Here is a 22,091-nt window from a genome sequence, read left to right on the forward strand (position 1 = left end):
GACGATGCCACCACGTGATTTGGAACACTGTGTGCACGAAGACCAAAAGCATTCCACAGCAGATACACTGGAAAGGCTATATGGAATCCTTAAGGCGCAAACAAATAAAGTAAATTCCATTAGAAAGACAGTAGGAGCCACAGTATTAATATTATATGAAATAGAAGTTATCATGTAAAAGAGCACTAACTTGAATGAAAAATTATATATCAAGTTAGATACCCATGGTGAAGACCCGGAAGGCATAAACTCACACACAGCAAAACTTTAACAAGAAAATGAATAGAAATCAAACAGCAATAGGATATGTTAGCAATTGAACGGGTGTTTTAAAACTTAAAAAAAAAAATCAGATTTAAAGGATAGCTGAAGTTTAAGACAGTTATTCTCAATCAGAGACGATACTATTTTCTTGAGAAACCTGAAAATATGGGAACTGAACCTAGTCCTACGTAAGAGCAGCCACAGTAGAATCACCTCGCCACCAATGTCTGTTTAATGTCTAAAAATAGTTCTGGAATTTAGAGATTTGGGGGACTCTAGGCATCTAAAAACATAAGAAGTGCCAGAGAGGGGCTGGTGAGATGGCTCAGTAGCTAAGAGCACTGACTGTTCTTCCGGAGGTCCTGAGTTCAAATCCCAGCAACTACATGGTGGCTCACAACCACCTGTAATGAGATCTGACATCCTCTTGTGGTGTGTCTGAAGTCAGCTACAGTGTACTTACGATAATAATAAATAAATCTTTGGGCCAAAGTGAACGGGGCCCGGAACGTACAGAACAAGGTCATAATGGGAGGAATAGGAGCACCACATGTTAGCTTCAGGCCTTGATCTGATTTAAGGCAACCAGCTAGAAACACTCCACGACTCCACGAGGCAGTGCCCTGTTCTAGGACAGTCAAGAAGTGAGCAATTAAGCAGTTTTCTAATTACGCAAAGGATTATAAGCACCATCTAATCTCATTACGACATACATTTTCCAACAGATTTTATTCTACATAATAATTTTTATTGAAATGTGTTTCGGTGTTGGATCAAGTATGTGCTGACTGTAATCGGATTTAAAACTCAAGTCTAGGCCGTTTATGTCTATCTCTTAGAAGCACGTGGTACAGCGTGCTTTTAAAATTTACATTTATACACATTGTTGGGACTGTTTTAAATTTATAGATATATACACAAAAGGATATATATATTAAAATATTTTTTTTTAAAAAAAGGTATGTTACATCAAAATAAAAGGAAAAGTGGAATCAAAACAGATTTTTTTTTTTTTTTTTGGTTTTTCAAGACAGTATTTCTCTGTATAGCCCTGGCTATCCTGGAACTCACTCTGTAGAACAGGCTGGCCTCGAACTCAGAAATCTGCCTGCCTCTGCCTCTCAAGTGCTGGGATTACAGGCGTGTGCCACCACTGCCCAGCTCAAAACAGATTTTTTTCTAAAAAAGGAAAAATAGTCTCATGCAAGTATCTAAGCTTATGAGTCAATGCCTCATACTGCTAGGGCACTCAGCACTAGTTATTAATGGAGATTCAAAACTGATAATTTTTAGTCAAATTATCAGCATCTGCCATATGCTGGACATGATCTTTTGCATATGTTTTTCCTTGTGATGAAAAGCAGGCTCCAATTTAAAAGTATGTGACAGGGTACTCAGTTCATCTAAATTCTCCGAGGTTTTGAAGACTGCTGCCTGAGAAATGCAGAAAACTTAAATATACGCCCTAAAGGTACTATTTCCAAACTAAATTGTCTGATTTCAGTGGATGATACTTATCAAGGTTTTAAACAGTAAAAATCAACAGTTTAGAAAAAGAAACAATATGAAGAGACAAAATATACATGATTATTTCCAAAGAACCCATGGAATGGGGAGCAAGCTGTTCTCAAGAATATATTAGTAAGTATTATTTGGGTCCAAGAAAAACAAGTAAAGAGACTGATACCTGATAAAGCAAAGCTTATGACGCAGAATAAGAAAGGATGCTGACACAGGTTCTGAAGCACGTACAAGAGTTCCTGCCACACTTATTAATGAACATATGCAGAAGGTGTAATGAACAAGTGTACGAGGTGAGAGAGTAGGGAGGTACATCAGGATAGGATGCTACATAAAGTTCAAGATGTGAGAAAGTCTTGGAGAACTAGGTTACAGCCTCTCCTAGATAATTTACTCCCAAGACAGAAATCCCTTGAAATTCAAGAGTCCACTCAAGGAATTCCCCCATGGGTATCTTTAGTAATTAAAATGAACTACTCTTCTAACTTTTAGAGAAAGTTTAATTGGATATAGAGATAGAGAGGATGAGTCCAGAGAAATACATTCTACTAAAATAAATCATCTTAATTATCTCTGGTTATAATGATGATTTAATGAGGCTTTAAAATAAAAGTCAACTGTGGGATACAGTTTTTAAGAGAATGGATGAATAAGATGTATGATATGTTAGTTCCCAAGAAATACTGCTGAAATGATTTAGTCACCTGTAAGCATCTTTAAGCCGTATCATTCTGTCAGAAATCTTTGTAAGTAAAATACTTACCTTAAGAGTAATACAGGTACACATGTACACACACACACACACACACACACACACACACACACACACACTAATATATAAGTGAATATTATATACACCAAAAGATGGCTGGATATATAGTACAGCATATTTGTTCTCCTAACAACACAGAAGGACACTTTTCAGTGCTTTAGCTATTCTGAATGTGTTTTACCCTTACTAGAGTGAAGCCTTTACAATACCTAGGATAACTAAGCATGCTTCAAAGCATCTTTAGTTTCTCTCTTCTGGCTGTCTAGCTTTCAGTCGCTTAAACCCACATTAAAATTTCCACAAGAAACTGGGCAGAGAGAAAGGCATGCACAAAATAAAAAGGCAAACATAATTTTATTCATCATATTATCAGATATAGTGGAGTCTGTTACTGTGAGATTTCTAGACTAGGAAAAAATATTCACTTACATCACCAAAAATAATCCCAGCACTCTGAAGGACGAGGCAGGTGGATCTCTTTGAGTTCTAAGGTCAGCCTGGACTACAGAGTGAGTTCCAGGACAGTCAGGGTGACACAGAGAAATCCCTGTCTCAACACACACACATCACTGAAAATACTAACCCAAATCTAGTTTACTTAAATCCTGTGACTGATGCCTTCAAACAAGTCATCTCAGAGTTATGGAAGCAAAGGTCTTGGAATGGACCAGAGGATCATGAATACCTTTGATCTGAGGATACTTTAAAAAGTCTCCACACAGACCCATTCTCTGGAGAAGGGTTTTGCTAGCTTCCTATGTAATGGGTGCACACCACCCACCTCGCATCAGAACTAGCCTGGTTCTGTGGTGGGTCAAAGCCATCTTAGTTCTTCAAATATGTTTTGCTTATGTCAAAGATTAATCAAGGTCCCTTTAAATCTCCTAGGGCCCTTCTTCCTTTCAGCAGCCAATAACAGTTATTCTTTTATTTCTATATTCTGAATTAATTATGCTCATTTGTGGTCTGGTGTACCACGAAAGGAAGCCAGTGCTTAGCTAAAGGACCTTAGTTCTCGGCATCTGGAAGAGGAATTGAAGGAACAGTATCATCTCTGGGAGTATGTCTCCCTGGGTTGAACTGGATTCTGTAGATTGTCCCAAGATGCCTTGGTACTAAGAGGAATTTTTTTTTAAAATTATTTAAATTCAGTTTTTAATCAACAGACAAAGAATTGGACTAAGAAATGATATAAATAACTCTCTGACGTCTAAACAAATCTCTAAAATATGGATTTCATGAATTGGAGGTTGGTTTTGTCTGTTTGCTTTAAATTGGTTTTGATCAAACACATTATTTTCTCTTAAAAACAGACTGCTCACATAGGACTATATAGCAACACAAATAACCGTAAGGACCCCGCATGACCAGGCCCCCCACAGGTCGTGTTCATTGAGAAGGGTTTGACATACATTCCATGAGCATAATCCACATGCAGGATCTTCTATTGGGTGGAATGACCCAAAGTCAAATTATAAGGCGGGAATCCTATGTGCAGGGGCTTTTCTCTAGGGTCTCTTGAGTCGACTCTGCTGCTCAGGCCTTTCTCATATCTAATTAACCAATAGCTGCTCACAGAAAAAGATCTCATACATCACTCCTTGGGAATATAACACTTTAGACTTCAGTGTGTCATTTATCCTCTTGAAAGATGATGATAAAACTGAAATTCCTGACCTAGATAACTCCTCATTTTCACAGAGAGTGATTTCATGTTTATCAAAATGTTCACTTTTAAAAAGTAGTTTCTGGTATAAATAAGTAGTTTGTATTACTTAAAAAAAAAAAACAAAAGCCAACAGTAATTTCAAACTAAATTACCAATAGCTTTATGATAAGGTTCCCCTTTCATGTCCTTTTTGCATTAAAAATAGCTTATGAGGTCAACATGGAGGGAGAATGACAGGCAATGGACCACACTCATATAGCTTGTCATGATGAAGAATCGCAGCATACGGGCAGAAAACTTAGCACTAGCATTCTGGAATGTTACAACCGAAGTATGGTAGCCTCAAAATAAGCCTTGCTTCTCCCTCATTTTTCAAGTTCTGAAATATAAAAGACGCAAGGAACAAGACTATAACCTCCCCCTGACCACTGAGCAAACATTTGAACTCTGCTCTTCTCACTGGGTTTTCCATAACATGAGGCACTTCCGAGAGACGATCCATAGGTCAGCTCGGGCAGATTAAGTTCTTAAAAAGAACAGGGGTACAAATGCATAGAAACTTAAAATGTATGGAATAGGAAAGTAGAAAGGAAAAGTTCATAGCAAAGAAAACCATTTTTACCAACACCAGTGCTATTTCACTTTCCTTCTGCAATGGCTTGAAAGCTTCCTCCCAAGGTTCAAGTCCACCCTGAACCTCAGAATGTGGTCTTATTTCCAGATATAATTAGTTAAGACAAAGTCACCCTGAAGGAGTGTGGGGCTCCACCCCAATGACAGAGGTATTTGTAACATGGGGGAGAGAGACACACAATTTACAGAGGGAAAGCCACCTGAGGGCAAGCGAAGACTTAGCCATGAAATAAGGCATTCTGGAGCCACCTGATGCTGAAAGAGGCAAAGGGACATTTTTCCCCTGGAACCTTCAGTAGCCAGACACATGGCTCTGCTGCAGTCACTTTGATTTCAGATGTCTAGCCTGTGAACCCATGAGAATAAATAACCCACACGTTTTAAGCAATTCAGTGTACATTTACTGGGAAATTTAGACATCTTAAAACGTCTTTTAAAAGGAAAAAGAAAGAAGAAGAAATTAATAGAGGACCTTTCTTGGCCGCAAATGGTGCTTTATTGTGTTTTTTCTTACACACATTAGTGATGAATACTAAAATATACATCAAGCCAGCAGACCAATCCTCTTGTTCAAAATCATGTACTGACATAGCTTTGTCTATTTGATTCAATCGCTCACTCATCCATCCGTCTTGTGGTTCTGAGCACTGAACCCAGCCTTGCTCACACTAGGCAGGCAAGCAAGCTACCACTGAACTCCGTCTCCAGCCTTTTCTCCGTGTTCATGGGTTTTAAAAACTGACACACAAATGCACCTTCAGACCTTCAAAGAAACAGGTTAAAATCAGGTCGATTAAAACTTTAAGACCTTGCAAATATTTATTAAATGTATTAGTTACCATTTATTACTTAGAAGACATGTGAACTACTGCTTCATCTATTTTTCACACTGTATACACATTAAGTGAATTTCTTGCACCTTAAATATCATAGTAAACATCTTACTGACATCAAGCACACAGGAGAGATTCACTAGTTCTCATCAAATTGAACTCACTATTCTAGTAGCATATTCAGTTTAAAACCAGTGGTTAGAGTGCTACGACTCTCTAAGACTTTGGCAAAAATATTCATTTACTTGCCCTATATTAGTTTCAACTGCGAGAATCAAACACTATAAATTAAATGGATTACGATCAGAAATGTATTTCTCATAGCTCTTGAGTCTGAAGAGTCCCAAATCAACTGTTCCCGGGTTGAAGACCCATTTTTCTGGCTCAGACAGCTGTTTTTCGGCTATGCCTTCACAGAGCTCCTCTTTTAAGGCAACTAATCCTATTTAGAAGGGATCCAGCCCTATGATCTTACCTCTATCAGAAGGGTTCTATTTCCTAGGGACACACAGGAAGAAGCAGGTTTCAACAAGCAAAATTCATGGTGACATGGCTCAATAGGTAAAGTACTTGCCACAGGGCATGCAGCTCTGAGTTCAATCTCTAGAACCCACATAAGAAGAGCTGGTAGCAGTGGTGTGAGCCTCTCATCCCAGCAGCTTAGAAGGCAAGATCAGGGCCAGGATGGTCCCTGGAGCTCCCTGGCTAGTAAGTCTTCCATGCTTAGTGAATCCCTGACCACTGAAGGACATGTCTCAAAAAACAAGCACCTGCAGAACAACACTAGAGGTGGCCCTCTGGCCTTCACATGTGCATGCACACATGTGCATGAACACATGTGCATGAACACACACACACACACACACACACACACACTCTTTTGGGAAAAACACAAATATCCCTCAAACATTGTCTTATCTTAGTAATTTATATAAAACCACTGCAGATGTGTATTTTATTGTGCCTATTCTATCCTTAAGAAAACTTTACTAGGAAATTAATAGGTTGAGTGGGTATTTTACTCAAGTCACCTGAGAGTCAGTGATCAATACAGCCTTTACCTGCCCAAAACCTCAACGATATTATCGCAGACACTGTGTCTGCTTTCTATGCCAAAAGACCTTCCAAGGATGCAAACCGAGTTAATGTATTCAATAAACATCAAAAGAATACACACATCTTGGGCATGGGCTAGGGATCATTTAGGAAGTGAGGAAGGTCATATTTACAAACCTTCTAATTTAACAACAACAACTAAAACCAAAGGATATGAATTTTACGATATAAAACATATCAAGGATTTGTTGAAGTTAATAAAGTTCTAAGTAAGAACTACCACAATGCAGACTTCGGCTGCTCTTTTATAATCTACCCAAAGCCAAAACCCAAACTAAGAGGCCCACACTAGTCCCCTTTGGTGCCTACTTTCCCCATAGACTGTAAAGGAGTCCCAAGAGAGGTTCTATATAAAATGAAGGAACTCAACAGCTATAGGACCTAAATCAACTTTAGCCTTACCCTTAAAGATAAATAAAAATGTAGATTGGATTATTTAGCTCAACAGAATTAGTTGATTCTAAATGCTGAATGATACCGTATGTCCCAGGATAAAGAGAAAGCCCCCCAAGATTTTAAATCAGTTTCAAAGGTTAAAACAAATACGAAAGTAAGAGAAACAAATAAAAAGGGGAAGGAATTGTTAGAAATAAAACTTTATGGTCATTTCCAAAGCCATCTCAATCCCACTTAGGTCCAGCTACAAGCGAACACTCACAATGATAGTCACAGCCAACCTTGCCTGCAAGGTTATGCATCAGATAAACTTTCAAATACAGCCAAAGGCTGTACATTTTACAATGTAAAAGGCAGAGATGACTCCATACGTGTTCCTGAAGAAAAGACGAGTGTAGGTGATTGAGAAAAGATCAGACCTAGATTGTCCACTCCTGACTGTTCAAAAAAACAGGAAAGAAGAGCCATGTGCTAAGGCTTAGAAAGGTTGTTCTCCGACTCAATCAGCATGTCTGCCATTCTGGTCTGATGCCCAACTTTACAAGGTCATAAAATAAACTGCCTTGATTTCACAACTCCGGGTCTCCAGCACTCTTATTCTGAAAGGGGAGATCTCTTATTCTGAAGTGAGGGTTGCTGTTTCTCCCAGAGGACACTTTAAGTGAAATAAGCCAGACACGAAAGAAAAACACGCATGATTTCACATGTATGAGGAATGAAAGAACAAGTCAAAGTGGAACAATAGACAGCAAAAGGTTACTCTTGGTCAGAGACACTGTCTGTAGCAGGGGTCAGCAGTGAATGGTGAGAGGCAAAACCAGTCCAAGGGCTAAGAATAAGAGACTCGGTGTTCAGCCCTGAGCGGACCGTTTATATTAACCCACCAGCACCAAGGGTCAGAGAACACCCTGAAGAGGAGGCAGAAATAATGTAAGAGCTGGAGGGTAGAAGAGACTCCTGAAGTGCTGTCTTAAGGACAGGATACTTTCTTGTCTCAAGGACAGGATACATCCTTGGCATCCATGACCCACTGCAGGAGATCAAGCCAGCCAGAATCCTGGCGTGGATGGAGTAAGTGATGTCCAGGCCTCCCTGTTACTGAAGATCTCCTGGCAGTGGACTGTGGCTAAGGGAGGGAGAACTGTTCTTTATTGAGGACATGTTCCCTGATAAAGGCACCAGGCTCTGGTGGGTGGTCCAATACCCAGGAACTTACCAAGGGCTCTAACTGTGCCATCTCTATTGTGGGGTATCCAAAACAAACAAACAGACAGACAAACAGACAAACAGAAAGCAAGACATGAAGTTGGGAGGAAGCATGTTGGGAGTAAGGAGGAAAATGGGGGGCCAAAATGGGGGGGGGGTAGAAATGATTTTTCATTGTATAAACATATAAAAGTCTCAAAAAACAAAGAAATTAAAACAAACATATTTCTCTGATATAGTTACCTTGATAAAAGTCTCAAAGTTTTTTATTATTTAATACTGCAACTTTTAAGATGCTAAGCAAAAAGCTTCCAGGACTAGGCTTTCTTGTGTATATTTAGCACAGACCTGCTCCACCCGTTAGGAGTGTTCATTCATGTTGAGATTGGGTTGCCAGGAATTTGTAAATTTTTGAGCCCGAGGAGCTACAATAATATCAGAACTCTGGCTCACAAGCGACTATTTCAAATTTTAGGGAAGCACATTATTTAAAAAAAAAATACCATATTTCTATCTGCCCCCCACACCTTTCAAAGATGATGCAATGCTCTGTAAACTAAAAGAAGGTGAAGCATTCAGTGACAATTACGTGTGTTTATAATAGGGTTCCATTTCTTCATCCGCAGAAGAACCTTTAAAGACTCCTTGATATTTAATTGATCCTAATAATGAAGAACATTTTTTTTTCAGGGAAAGAAATTACTATAAAATACAGACACAAGCGATACCACTTGGATTAAAGTACTCCATCAACTGTACTACTAAAATGCAGCAACACACTCTGCCAGTAGACGCAGGAGCTAATATTCTCACTAAGTAAAACGCAGGCGATGACAATGGCGAGTTGGTGCTCGGTTCTTGCAATGTTCTCACAGGATTGTGCCTTATGTGGCCGATGTACCTTCAAGGTTGTCACTTGGAATCAGAATTGCACTTTTTCCTTCCCTCCCTTTTGCTTTTAAATTGCACCATGATGAGCTAATCATGAATTCGCAAGGTCATTACACAGAGAGCTAGAGAAATCTCCAATGTTTCTGTTGTTTCAGTTGCGAACGAGAAAACACAAAAGAATGTCAGTTTTTAAGAGCTCCTTTCCAATCTGACAAAAACAATTTCAGTGTACGTGTGCAGCTTCTGTCCAAGAACATAAATATATTCCTCTGATGCTTCCCCACCCTCCCTTCTGATCAAAAGTAAACCCACAGAATTCCGAAGGGAAGACACTATTTCTGGTCCTAGAATTGGAGCCTCTCCAAAAGCTATGGAATGATCTCACCCAGCCTACCTGTCAGTGAATGTGAGCTGGTAACAGGTCGGGGGGTTGGCGGGGAATAAGCACTAACTGAACCTACTTTGCAATGATTTCATAGAACAAGTGGAATTTGTTCTATGAGTTGGGGCTGAGAATGAAACAGGAAGGAACCCAAGTCAGGCCAATGGAAACACCCGGATGACAGCTTAGCATGCAACAGAACGTAAACCCAGGAGCCCAGCCCTACAATCAACCCTCCATCTGCCATAGTGTAAGCACGCACCCTCTAAAGTCTTACTCGACCTAGGGTCTTGGTCTGCTCCCTTCTTCCACTTCAACACATGTTCACTGGACATCAGTCACATGCCAAGGGTTGTTCTAGGCTCAGTCACATGCCAAGGGTTGATCTAGGTTCTGAGGATACCAGTGTTCAGAGGGCCTTGACACTGCAAAGCCTATGTCGACGAACTACAAAACGCATGCTACTTAACCGGAAGTTATGAGTGAGTAGGGTCAAGGTAATGAAAATCCATCATTATTGTGAATAACATTTACTAGTATCCATCCTTTCTTACACTTAATACTATGCAACTGTCTTATGCCACAGTCCCATTGGGTTCCCTGATAAACATCTAAGCACTGACATTTGAGATTCCAAGCCCTTGGAACACGGGTTTCAATGCACTTTCCTGACCTCTTTCTTCAGAAGTCCCTTTCATGAACTTCTTGCTTCAGGTAGGTTGCTGACTGTCTGATCATATCTACCTTACATATTCCTACTTTGAGAGCTTGCTCATGAGCCACCCTCTGCTCTGCTTTGGCCCTAGCCAATATCCTATCCCTTGTTTAAGCAGGTTTAAATGTTTTCTTGATATGAGGGGTTTTTTTTTGGGGGGGGGAGGTAAATAAGATCAACGTGGTATCAGACATTGGTTATTTTTGAACTAAAGATAAAATCTAGGGTGAGAATGGGGAAGATAGGAGCTCCCCACCAAAACCCGGTTTGTAAGATTCTTAATAACTGACTGCGTATATATACTGCGATTGTATTAGTTTAAATGGACTCAAACTCAGGGAGTTTCCATAAATGCTGTGTAAATCCACTTTTTAAACTTGTGGACTGACTTCCCTTAGGAAAGCAGTGGATACAAAGCAGGCAAGATAGCCCTCAGCTCCGTCCCAGCATTGGGGAAACCAGGTAGGAGGACGGAGAATTTTCAGTTTATGGGTGAGTTTATATCTTAAATTTTCTGTCCCTAACCAGGAGCTTCAAGTGAACATTGAGCTTTACTTTTGGTACGACATGCAGTATGTGTGAAATTTAAACACACTTTAAGGAACTCAAAAATATTATCGCACATTCATAGACCTTTATCATTTCAAAAGGCCATGGCACTTGCTCATCCCATGGCTTACATTAAAAACAACTGTACCATTTTGGTTTCTGAAATTCTGAACTTAATTTTCTGTCCACTAAGGATACCATCCTGGTTAGTCCTCACTCTTGGGATGTGAAGTGGTTTTGTAAGCTCAACACTGTAGCTCGACTTCTATAAATACTAGAACCTGGGGCTAGAGTGTCCACTCAAAGTGTACTGCTCTTGCATCATTTCTGAGTTCCATTCCCAGCCCCCATGCTAGGCCTCTACACCAGCCCAAGCATCTGTCATCCCTGGCTTCCATAAGCACCTGCACTCATGTGCACATACCCACCCGTTAACCATTCCTAAGTCCCCATACATACATGTATTTAAAAAAAAAAATACACCCTTAAAAGTATACTACAACACACCCAGATGACTATTATTGACTTCAAAGCATCCAGCGCAGGGCTTTCAGCCTTCCTCAAATGAGACAGTCATTTCTTCATATGATACTGAAATTTCTCTTTGAAAAGGCCTAGAATGCTTTTAAGCATTCCTTTTTTTCCCCACTGAATATAATTAACTGCAGTAAATACTCTCTCTAGAGAACTAATGTGATTTTTTTTGTTGGGGGTGGGGAGAGAGTCAAATGCTGATACACTGAGCCTCTGAGGACCGTGAGCATCGAGGCATGCCTATGGAACAAGACTATTTCACAAATAAACTCCATTTCAAAAGGATGGCTTCAAACCTGTGCTGGCAAATGGTACTCTAACGACCATGGCACCAGTCACCATCTCTACGCAATGCAGACCGACAGAAGAGCACACTGAGAAACAGGGGAGCCCGCCTCGGCAGCCATTTTCCTGAAAGTTGAGTAGGAGAATATTGGTTTCTTAAGCTTTTCTGACTACTGAGATACCTTCCCTTTCTCGGCAGAACCAGCAAAATATCCAGGTAGAAAAACAGATGCAAAAAAAAATGTACACAGTCAATGTTCATACGTTCCTTTTTTTCTTTTGAGGATTCTGAATCAAGTGAAGAACCCCTAGAGAATTTCTATTAGAAGCTGCTTCTTACAAGTATTCATTTGTTGGGTGGGAACTTCCAGGAAACGTCAGGAAACTTTCCCAAGGTCATGCTCTCTAGAAACTAGGCTGCCTTACTTGATATCCCAGGTAAAGAACCTCAGCGGGTGAAAACAAATTATAAAGAAACAAAATGAAATTAAAAAAAAAAAAACAAAATCAAAAACAAACAACAACCACAAAAATAAAATAAAATAAAATAAACCCAAGACCACCAATAGATCAGTCTTGGGAATGAAAGAGTAAACAAACACATAATTTATCATTTTGCCAGGTTCAATAAATACTATTTTGATGTGTTAATAGCTTTTAAAAAGTCAACACATTAGCTATCAATTAAGTAAACAAGCTATTAAATGGGAGCTAGAAATGTCAATGGGGCATAATTTACTAATTTTCCAATCAATGATGCTAATCATTGTTGGATATTAATCAGGGAGTGGACATTAACCTTACCACAGGTGATTATTTATGATCACGGCTCTCAAGAATAAACAATCAGAGTTAAAGACAAAGAGAGGACACAATAGAAGCACCTTGTACTTGTTGATAAATGAAACGATTTGACTTGAGTGAACATGGACATCTTGGCAACGGTCAGTGATGCCAGATTCAACGGTCAGTGTTGATGGAAGATTCTATGCAGCCATCACATTCCTGGCCACGCCAGTCAAGAGAGTTCACATGGGATACAAAGCTAGGACTGAGGTCAGGACAAATCCTAGTTGGTCACCCACACTTCTGTGGCAGCAATGACAACTGATACAAATTTCAATCAAATGCAAATGCGAGTTCTGATCTCATTCTGTAATTTAGTGTTTCAATAACCTCCCCCAAACTATTCAATCACCTTAAGCCTCACCTACAAGGCAGGGGGCACGGCAGACACCGTTTACTTCATGAACAGCCTGCTCCATACATATTTAGGGCCCTGGAGCCTACTACATACTTCTCTAGCCACTCTCATGGGAGAATGAACACGACTTTCTTAGGTTCTCACGGGGTTTAGCCTCTAACGAGAGGTAGGAAGATTCCAGGTAGGTCATCACCCATGGGAACACCACTACTAAGGCCTGAGCGACATAGCTCAGTGGTGGGGTGTTTGCTGGGCATGCGAAGCGAAGAGACAAGACAGAGAAATAAAGGAAAGTAAATACAAAACAGTTTGTCACAGCGAACTGTCGCAACTGCTTATGAGGGCTCTCCGCTAACAAATGTGCCGTCTGAATTAAATGATTCTCAAGATCCTTTTGGTCCTTAAGGTCTCCAGTTTTTACGTATTTTCCTAAGAGAATTTAGTTATATTGTTTTTTTTTTTTTTAATGTGTGGGCTGTTTTGTTCATAAGGGCAAGAGAACAGAAATACAGAAGAAGATCACTCCCTGTCTCTCTGAGCAGCAAGTAAAGACAAAGAAACAAGAAAAAGAAAAGAAAAACATTCATTTTTCTACCCCAGCCCCTTTGACATATTGACTTTACTCGAAAATGTCAATCTGAAGGATCTATCTTCCCCAGCAGAGGAGACAGTGCATTCCGTAAAGTGCTTGCCTCTTGGCAGGAATCCCTGTGTTCAAATCTCCGCATCAACATGAGAAAGCAGAGAGGAGAGTGGTGGTTCCTGGTAAGATGTGAGCAGAAACAAGAAGCTCCCTGGCGTCACAGATCAGACAGCCAACCTTAGTAGAGAGGGCGGGTTGTAAAGCCCGGTGGCATCTGAAGAGAGACATGGAGGTTGATCTTGGGTACCTACGCGCATGCGCCCAAACATGTGCGAGCGTGCATATGTGCACACACATTAACACGCAAACATAAATAAGATGTTTTCTGTTCTAGTCTGATTTTTGTTGCTATTATCATTGGGCAAAACCAAGCTGAGGAGAGGAAACGATTTGACTTGGTTTATTTCTAGGAGAGGAAATGGTTTATTTCTGTTCGTGGATTACAGTGCATCATCAGGGAAGCCAAAGCAGGAACCCAAGGCAAGAATTTGGAGGCAGGAACTGAAGCAGAGGGCACAGACCGCTGGAGGTGGCTTGATCCTTCTTATACAATGCAGGACAACCTGCCCGAGGGCAGCACTGCTCACAGTGGCTTGGGCCTTCCTACATCAAAAATTAATTAAGAAAATGCCCAAGTCATTCTCGTTTGTGTCAAGTGGTCAAAAAACTAACCAGGCCACCCTCACTGCCTTACTTCATCAAGACTCTCATCAGAAGTTTCCAGTTTAAAGCACGTACTCAAGGCTATTCAGGAGGCTAAGGCCTGAGATCTACTACAGTCCAGATCAAGGCTCTTTAGAAGAAGACTAGGCAACCTTACCTCAAAAATCAGAAAAGTCTTTCAGGGCTAGAGGTGTAGCTCAGTGTGCCCCATACTTGGTACCTGCACGATCACTAAGAGTCTTTTTCCGATGTTAACCGTGTGATATCTGTTTTCTTATTCAAATGTACTATTAGGACTCTCTTCTAAAAGTCCTTACCCAGCAACTACCTGAAATCCAATTATTCAAAAATCTCACTTGAGTCAAAATGCAAAGGAGCAGGGTTTTAGTTTAAGAAGGCTTCCAAGAAGTTAAAACTAATAAAGTTAACAAGATTAGGTCTGAGAAGAGTCTTAACTCAGAACTTTTCTATTCCTATTTTATGCACAAGTTACAATAACACCAAAAAACTAAGCTTGCTTACTTGATGCGGTAGTAAGAAATGAAAAGGGGAGAGTACTGCAGAGGGGAGGAGTAGAGACCCTCTTCTAAAACTTATTTCTGCATTTGAGTAGCTAGCTTTAAATAGGATTCGATAACTAATTTTAAATAGTGAAGGAAAGAATTTGGGAGTGTGCTCAATTTGAAAGCAAGAGGTCATGGGTTTCGATGCCCAAATAGATGGGTGGGGAATGCTTCACCTTCAACAACGACATCAACAACGTGATACTCAGGAGAGCAAGTTGAAAGTCAGAAGATGACAACGTGCAAATTGCCGTCTGACCACTCACCACCAGTGGAACTCTGAACTTTCTTACCCTATACAAAAACAATTTTCCCATCACCAATTCAGGAAATCTCATTTGGAGATGTGAGAAAACCAAATGGGATGCATACAACATTTAGCCCAGTCAGTAAAGGCTCAAAAACAGGCCAGAATAACAAGTGTAGGCATTGCCAACAGAGGGCCGTTCAGACCGGGCACACCTAGCCTTCAACAGCAACTAAAGAGACGGCTAATACTTTTAACACAGGCCAGTAAGATAACCAATGCTCTCACAGGAATGACTCGTAGTCACCAGTAAATCAAATTGTATTTAGTGTACTCGCGCAACGAGCGTTTACTGACAACTGTTGTCTCGGCATTGCGGATGACGCTGGCATGTACAGATGAGTAAGACACGGCTGTGACCTGAAAGAACTTGTCCCCTGCTGGGGGAGAGCAATGCAATCGGATGATTATGGCTATGACTTGGTAAGTGCTATTCAAAAATATGTATGGGGTGCCATGTAAGGGCAGAAGACTTCGCCCCAGGCAATCAGGAAATGCTTTAGAGAAGATATGCTATATGAGCAGACTCTTGGCAGATTGGTGAAATAGGAATAGCAGGCTGCCCACAGCACAAAGGCTGTTGATACACGGATGAACAGAGCAACGGAGGCTGAGGCAGGATCAGGAAGGGTCTGGCAGAGAATCAGAACGATATGGCGGAAGTTGGAAGGGAGACAAGCAGAAGTGGGGGCAGCCATGAGGTGGACCAGAGAAACAGCCTAAGAGATGAAGACTGGCTGAATCTGGGCCCTGACAAGGGAGAGCAGGAGTTACAATTGTTCATAACTCAGTTATGGTTTTCCTTCCATCAAGCACAATGTTTTTCCTTCAATAAAAAGGTCCTTAATGCAATAAGCCCGAGTTGTTTTATTTTTTAAAAAAAGAAAAAAGACAGAACTCTCCTGAAGTAACTATTTTTAGTGACTTTGAGTTCCTGAAATTTGAGTGTTATGTAATTCACAGCATGATAAGGAGTTATCTCCAACAAAGCTTGAAATAACACTTCAGGTATTTGATAATGGGTCCTCTCTCTCTCTCTCTCTCTCTCTCTCTCTCTCTCTCTCTCTCTCTCTCTCATGATAAGATTTGTGTTTAGTTTTGATTAACTGTAACAAAGGAGAATTTAGGAAAATGTAAAACATAAGCCATCCACTCTGTAACGCTTGACAGCTCAGCCTGGGAAAACAGGAAAGCTTACTTGCTACACTCAAGTGCTTTAACTGAAACTCCCCAAAGGCCTAGGTCTTGTGTCTCCTTTTTGGAAAACTCCTCTGCCACTGGCCAATAGGTGTGCAAGTGTTTAAGCAAGAATTTTGTTTTATTAGACTTGATATAAAATACATCACCAGGAAAAGATCAGCCACCCAGGTGAAAAATATAAACTCTAAATCCCACAATTTTGTTTTTCTGTCTCAAGGGAAGTGGGGACTCCACCCACCATGGGGACTAGAGGGTTCCCAAAACCTGAATAACCTTCAAGTAAACATACCCAGGCACTTGCTAAAACAAACATCTTTCCCACTGCTGAAATTAAACTTGGCAAGTCCCCTTAATAGCTTGAAAAACAATCTGAGAAGCAGCAGAATAGCAGCTTCTTTGCAAAGAGGCTAATCATCATTAAAAGACCCCTTAGAAGCAAATACAGAATGGCCAACCAGTCTGATCACCTTAATTTTTAATGAAGGGATATCTCCATATACATGTATCAGTATAGTCAAAGTAAAATTGCCAAGAGGGAAAAAAATCTACCAATATTCAGAAAGAAACCAAGTCTAATTTTACCATTCAATCTGATGTTCTTCAACAGGGAAACACAAATGTGTGAAACATAAAAGAGGGGACTATGATAAACCAATATGTGAAAATCCATCAGCGGGGACCATCATAAAAATGGCTAAATGGCTTTCTCTACCACCATCAAGGTCACTTTCTTGAAGTTGGGTTCAATAAGATGATAATGCATTTAACCACTCTCCCTGCATCTGACTTTAACCTCACCAGTCCAAATGGCCCTGTTTAACTACCCTGGCCTTTCACTGTCTCCCTGAACAAAGATAATTAAGGAGATGTACTGCCTTCTACTATCACAGGAATTGAAAGACAAATAAACTTTTAAGAGCTCAGCCAGGTGTACACTCCATGAATGTACAACTTTTAAGCAGGAGGTAAAGTGAAATAATAGGTAAATAATTAGAAAAGGTTAGCCATGTTAAATGTATTATATAAGGTGGTTCTGCTTTATTTAAAAGAAAGCCATTTAAAAAGAAGTGTTTAGAGTACCTTTTATGGGCCTCTAGGTGGCATGTCCCCTCCTCCCTTAATATTTAGGGAGGGAATGATAATGTTTAAGAAACTTTTTTCTATAAATTACTATAGCATGTGACTTCCCTAATCTAACTACCATTTGAATATGACCTGCCCACAAATGCTGCCTGTTCATTTTAGCTAGTCTTTGTCTTCTGAAATTAGTTATCAGTTAAATGCTATCAGTTAAGTCTCTAACACAAACTATTTCTGGATGCAAAGAGGTGGGGTTGTTATTAAACTGATATAGTAAAAATTAAAAGTAGCTATTTCAGATCTCAGCTATGTTTGTAACTAAAAGACAATGTATAAACATCTAGTTTCAAACAACTGTTCTTTTTTTTAAGTTTTAAAAATGTGTAATTTCAAACCTACTAAATGCATCTATAATCTCTATATATCCTATCTCTATTAAAGAGGAAAGAAAACCTCTGACATGTCAAAAATCAAACTGTACTTCAATTTGCTGGAGACTTCAAGAAAGGCCTCAGATATAAATTAATATTAAAAACTTTGTATTTGAAACAAAATTCCAGTAAGCCATACAACTTTTAGGTATCTCATATTATCTACAGCAAGATAAATCTGCAATGCCAAATAACCTGATACGACCAAAATGAATGAGTTTCTAATGTAAACCATCTCTTTTGAATGAAGGAGTCAGATTGTTATTTTTGGCATTGAAACATGCATGTTTCGGGACGTGTAAATGCTCCAACGGACGATCACAGCCAAAAGAGCACTTATGATTGAACTCTTAAAAGCTATGTTTATATGCTTCAGACCTGTCCAGATCAACATGATACAGCCAACGTCTAGATAATCCCCTTAATCTAAACCATTGGGAGTCCTCATGTTCCTCTCTCCTAGTTTTCAACATCCTACACTTTTTCTCTTCCTTGCTCTCTGCTGGGAAATTCACAATTTGTTTTTGTGACTATCCTATATTCGCCAAGAACCAGTTTTCACCAGGTTAACTTTAATCATTAAGCACTCTAATAGCTGTGGTTTGGGTCTTTAAACCATAGCTGTAGGGAAGTTCTGATCAAACTCAAGGTTCACTGAGAGGTTAAAAAAACAAACAAAACCTGTTTATTTCTTTTCTTAATTCTACGCATCATGTCCCCTCTTTCAGGGTACCATTTTTACAACACCCAAATATTCAGTAAGCATAGCCCATTTCTTTACTGAGAGCTGCAAAAGTCCTCATGTCTAAGCCAAGCCAGACCATTTGCAGCTAAATCTTAATCTAAACTATATGTGTATGTAGTCACATACATGTATTTGCATAATTCCAGTGACGTTGTAATATACCATATTAGTGTAAAACAAACTTTTTTAAACTGAGGAAAAGTTAATATAAAATTAACTTAAATAGAAGCTTAAAACAAACTAGATTGCTTTTTAGATTTACTTTTGGATAGAATAGTAAAACTACTATTTCTATTATTTCTATATTTTTAACTATTTTTATAGTTAAAAAAAATTATTAACAATGGTTTAGTTAAAGTCCAGGAAACAAAATAAATGACAAACATGAAGAGCTGATGTTCCAATGCTCAATCTCTTAATTGCTGACCAGAGCTGAAAATAGATCCTTTCTCTGTACTAATTGAATGAGTCTTGTTAAACCTTTTGAAACGCACTTTAGAAAATGCAAGAATACAGCTTAGAACAGGTTCTTTAATTTGGGTCATTTTCTGTTGCTTGCAGTGGTGACGGGTGCTTAGCAACGCTGTTCTGGTGGCCCCTTTTAAGGAAATGAATACCTGGAATACAGTGTTTTAATCTATTTTATGGCATTAATTATCAAGATCACTGTATATAGACAGTGCCTCCCCTCTGCCACTTGTCTACATTATGAAAGACAGATGTCCCACGATAAGTTGAATGTATTATTTTGGATGACACACCAAAGAAAAAGATGTGGAAGGACATAAAAATAAGAGAGAAAGCCAAAGTAAACAAATAAATAAATAAATAAAATTAGGTTAAGTGGCCAAAGACTTTACACTGAAATCAGTGTCCAGAAATCTACAACAGAGTCCGTGTTAAAATCCCCTTTCTTTCCCTAAATCTTTGAGAAAAAACTAAATTCTATTATGCCATACACTAGGCCACTGGTATCTAAGAAATGTGACATAACATTGCCAAAACTTAAACCCCTCCCCCAATTATTTTTGGTAAAAATTTTCTAAATATGATTTTTTGTAAGAGAACTTTGTATGAGAAATGGTTAACCAAGAACCTTATAGATTAGATGAGATATTCACTTCAAATTTATTAAAATGTGTTCAAAAGGCTCCTTTCCAGAGGATGAGAAGAAAGGTTAAAACAATAACAGCTACCAAGTGGCTTCTAAGAAATCAAACCCCATAGTATACTGGTCACGTTTTATTACTAATCAGTGTAACGGGTTAAAAAGCTAGTAATTAAATATTCAGGATATACCTGCATTTTTCTGAACGCAATTATCTTGTTTAAAGTGTAACTCTTTGAACTCTCTCCCTCAATTCCATAATTCATTCTAGAGTCCATACCCTGTAGAAGGTGAGGTACTTATGCATCTCCATCCCCTTCTATCTGAGCCAGGATATCAAGTGACTCTTTGTTTAGAATGTTTCCTAACTTCAGTCCCTAAAAGTCATTTTTTTAAAAAAAGGCTTTTAACACTTAGTCCCCAGAGATGAGACAGGAACCAGATTAACAACTTGAAATCATTTTTTTTTCTTTTTAAAATTTCAATCTATCAGCTAGCATGTAATCAACATCTCTTTAAATTTCCCGATGGATTTAAATCATCATTAGGTGGTGCAAATCACAGGATTTAAAAAAAAAAAAAAAGTGGAGGGAGAGAACACAAAAATCTGTCAAGTTTTTAAACTGTAAACACATGGACCCTGCTTGGGGGTTGTGCGTTTTAAACACTACAGTTGCACTTGAATGCCTGAAAACCTGATGGAAAATGTGGGCCAGATTGAAAGCTGCACTCCAGTACCCTACTCGGAGGGAAGCTTACTAAGTTAGCTGTATTTCTAAAATGCCTTCTCTGGATATTTTCAATCCCTTCTGAAGAACTACTTTAATAATTAGCACACAGAGGTCTCTGGATGGCTCTTTTAAAAGCGGAGAACAAAAGGTTTATTTAAAAAATGAAAACCTTGGCTTGCACCGCGCCAGACGTGAATCTGCTTTCAATTACCGAAAGTATTTCCACTTTAGTGGAAGGGGATCAAATCTGCAACTACACCATCTTAAAACACTGAATTTGATTATATTAGGCTTTCAGAGACAAAATGACTCTGTGACACAGGCACATGCATCTGTATGTATCATTTATAAGATATTTCAGAGATAGACACGCTAGCACATGAGAGGGCGGAAATGTGATTTCTCTTTCTGGGAGCTGCTGAAGATCTTTGTCTTATTAAAATACACACACAACTAGGCGAATGATTTTTTTTTTTTGTTACTAGAACTAAGTTTCCCCAACTATGCACAAACTCTTTTTCTACAAGCGTAATCTACATCGAAGCATATCTGCAAAGTTGAATTTCTTTGGAGACTGTGCCCTTTAAAATCTCACGACAAAAAGGGACAGAGTATTTCACAGACGAAAACCTGCTCTTTTAATTAGCAAGATTATTTTGTACCCTTCGCCCCCATTAAGCAATTAGTATGATGGATTTCGGTTAATGGAACCAAAAGGTTGATTCATTTACGTTCGAAGCAGATTTTTAAACATTTCTGACATGAATTATTCACAATCGTGATCGCTAACACTTGCTCCAAACAAATTCCATAAGATATATGGCAAAAGTCAAAAGAACACATGGAGACTAAAAAAGAAGACGAAAGAAAGAAAAAGACAGTTTTACCTCAAAGATTTGGACTGCACATTACTCATTTTAGAAATCCATTTAATTAAAAATACCGGGAACAAAAGACTCCATCTCCCTGTGGCTACCTGCACCACTCCGGGTGGCGAAGAGTATTCGGGAAAGTTCTGCCTCCACCTCTTCTAAAACCTTACATCTGGCCCCTCAGGGGTTAAAAAGCCACCTCATTTCAGATGCTAATGTTGCCTCTGCACAGATTTCCACCCGCGCGGAGCCTCCTCCCATCCCCGACGCCACCGGGGAGGACCGACCGCGGGACCCGCGCCGAGGGGGACCGCGGAGTCGGGGGTCCCCGCGCGCCCGAGAGCGTGGAGCCGCGCGTGGAACCGCGCGAGGAGCCGCCCAGGCCGCGCTCACCCACCTTGCCGCCGCGCGCCCTCGCCGTGGCCGTGCGGAGCGGAGCCCGGCGCTGCCAACTTGCCTGGGTCTGGAGCGGATCGCGTTACAGCGCCGGGCTCGGGGCTCCGGCTGCGAGCTGCAGCCAGACATGATAGGCTGAAGCTGCTCTGTTTACACCCGGCCGCCGAAGGGGCGGCGGCGACGCTTAACCCCTTCGAGCCTGGCCCCGCCGCGGCCGGTCCGCCTCCGCCGCCGCCGCCGCCACCACCACCTCCTGGCACTCGCCACAGTCTGCACACACGCGCGCACGCATGCACACACGCAAGCACAGCCCTGCACACCCGAGCTGGAGCAGCCTGGAAACTGCTCACAAACTGATGGGTGCCTTACACACACACACACA

General features: G+C 40.1%; 1 protein-coding gene across 18 annotated transcripts in view; it reads right to left on the reverse strand.

The window, feature by feature from the left end:
* Positions 1 to 22,091, reverse strand: part of Tenm3 (teneurin transmembrane protein 3) — a 1,282,613-nt gene that overhangs the window by 308,580 nt on the left and 951,942 nt on the right. The window contains exon 1 of one of the 18 annotated variants that reach the window (XM_031339796.1): positions 21,711 to 21,817. The exons of the other annotated variants lie outside the window; for them this stretch is intronic. The gene's annotated coding sequence lies outside the window, so the exon portion shown is untranslated. Of the gene's footprint in view, positions 1 to 21,710; positions 21,818 to 22,091 lie in introns of those variants that run through there. 18 annotated transcript variants of the gene reach the window in all.

The sequence above is a fragment of the Mastomys coucha genome, unplaced genomic scaffold (assembly GCF_008632895.1).
Source record: "Mastomys coucha isolate ucsf_1 unplaced genomic scaffold, UCSF_Mcou_1 pScaffold22, whole genome shotgun sequence".
Lineage (NCBI taxonomy): Eukaryota > Metazoa > Chordata > Mammalia > Rodentia > Muridae > Mastomys > Mastomys coucha.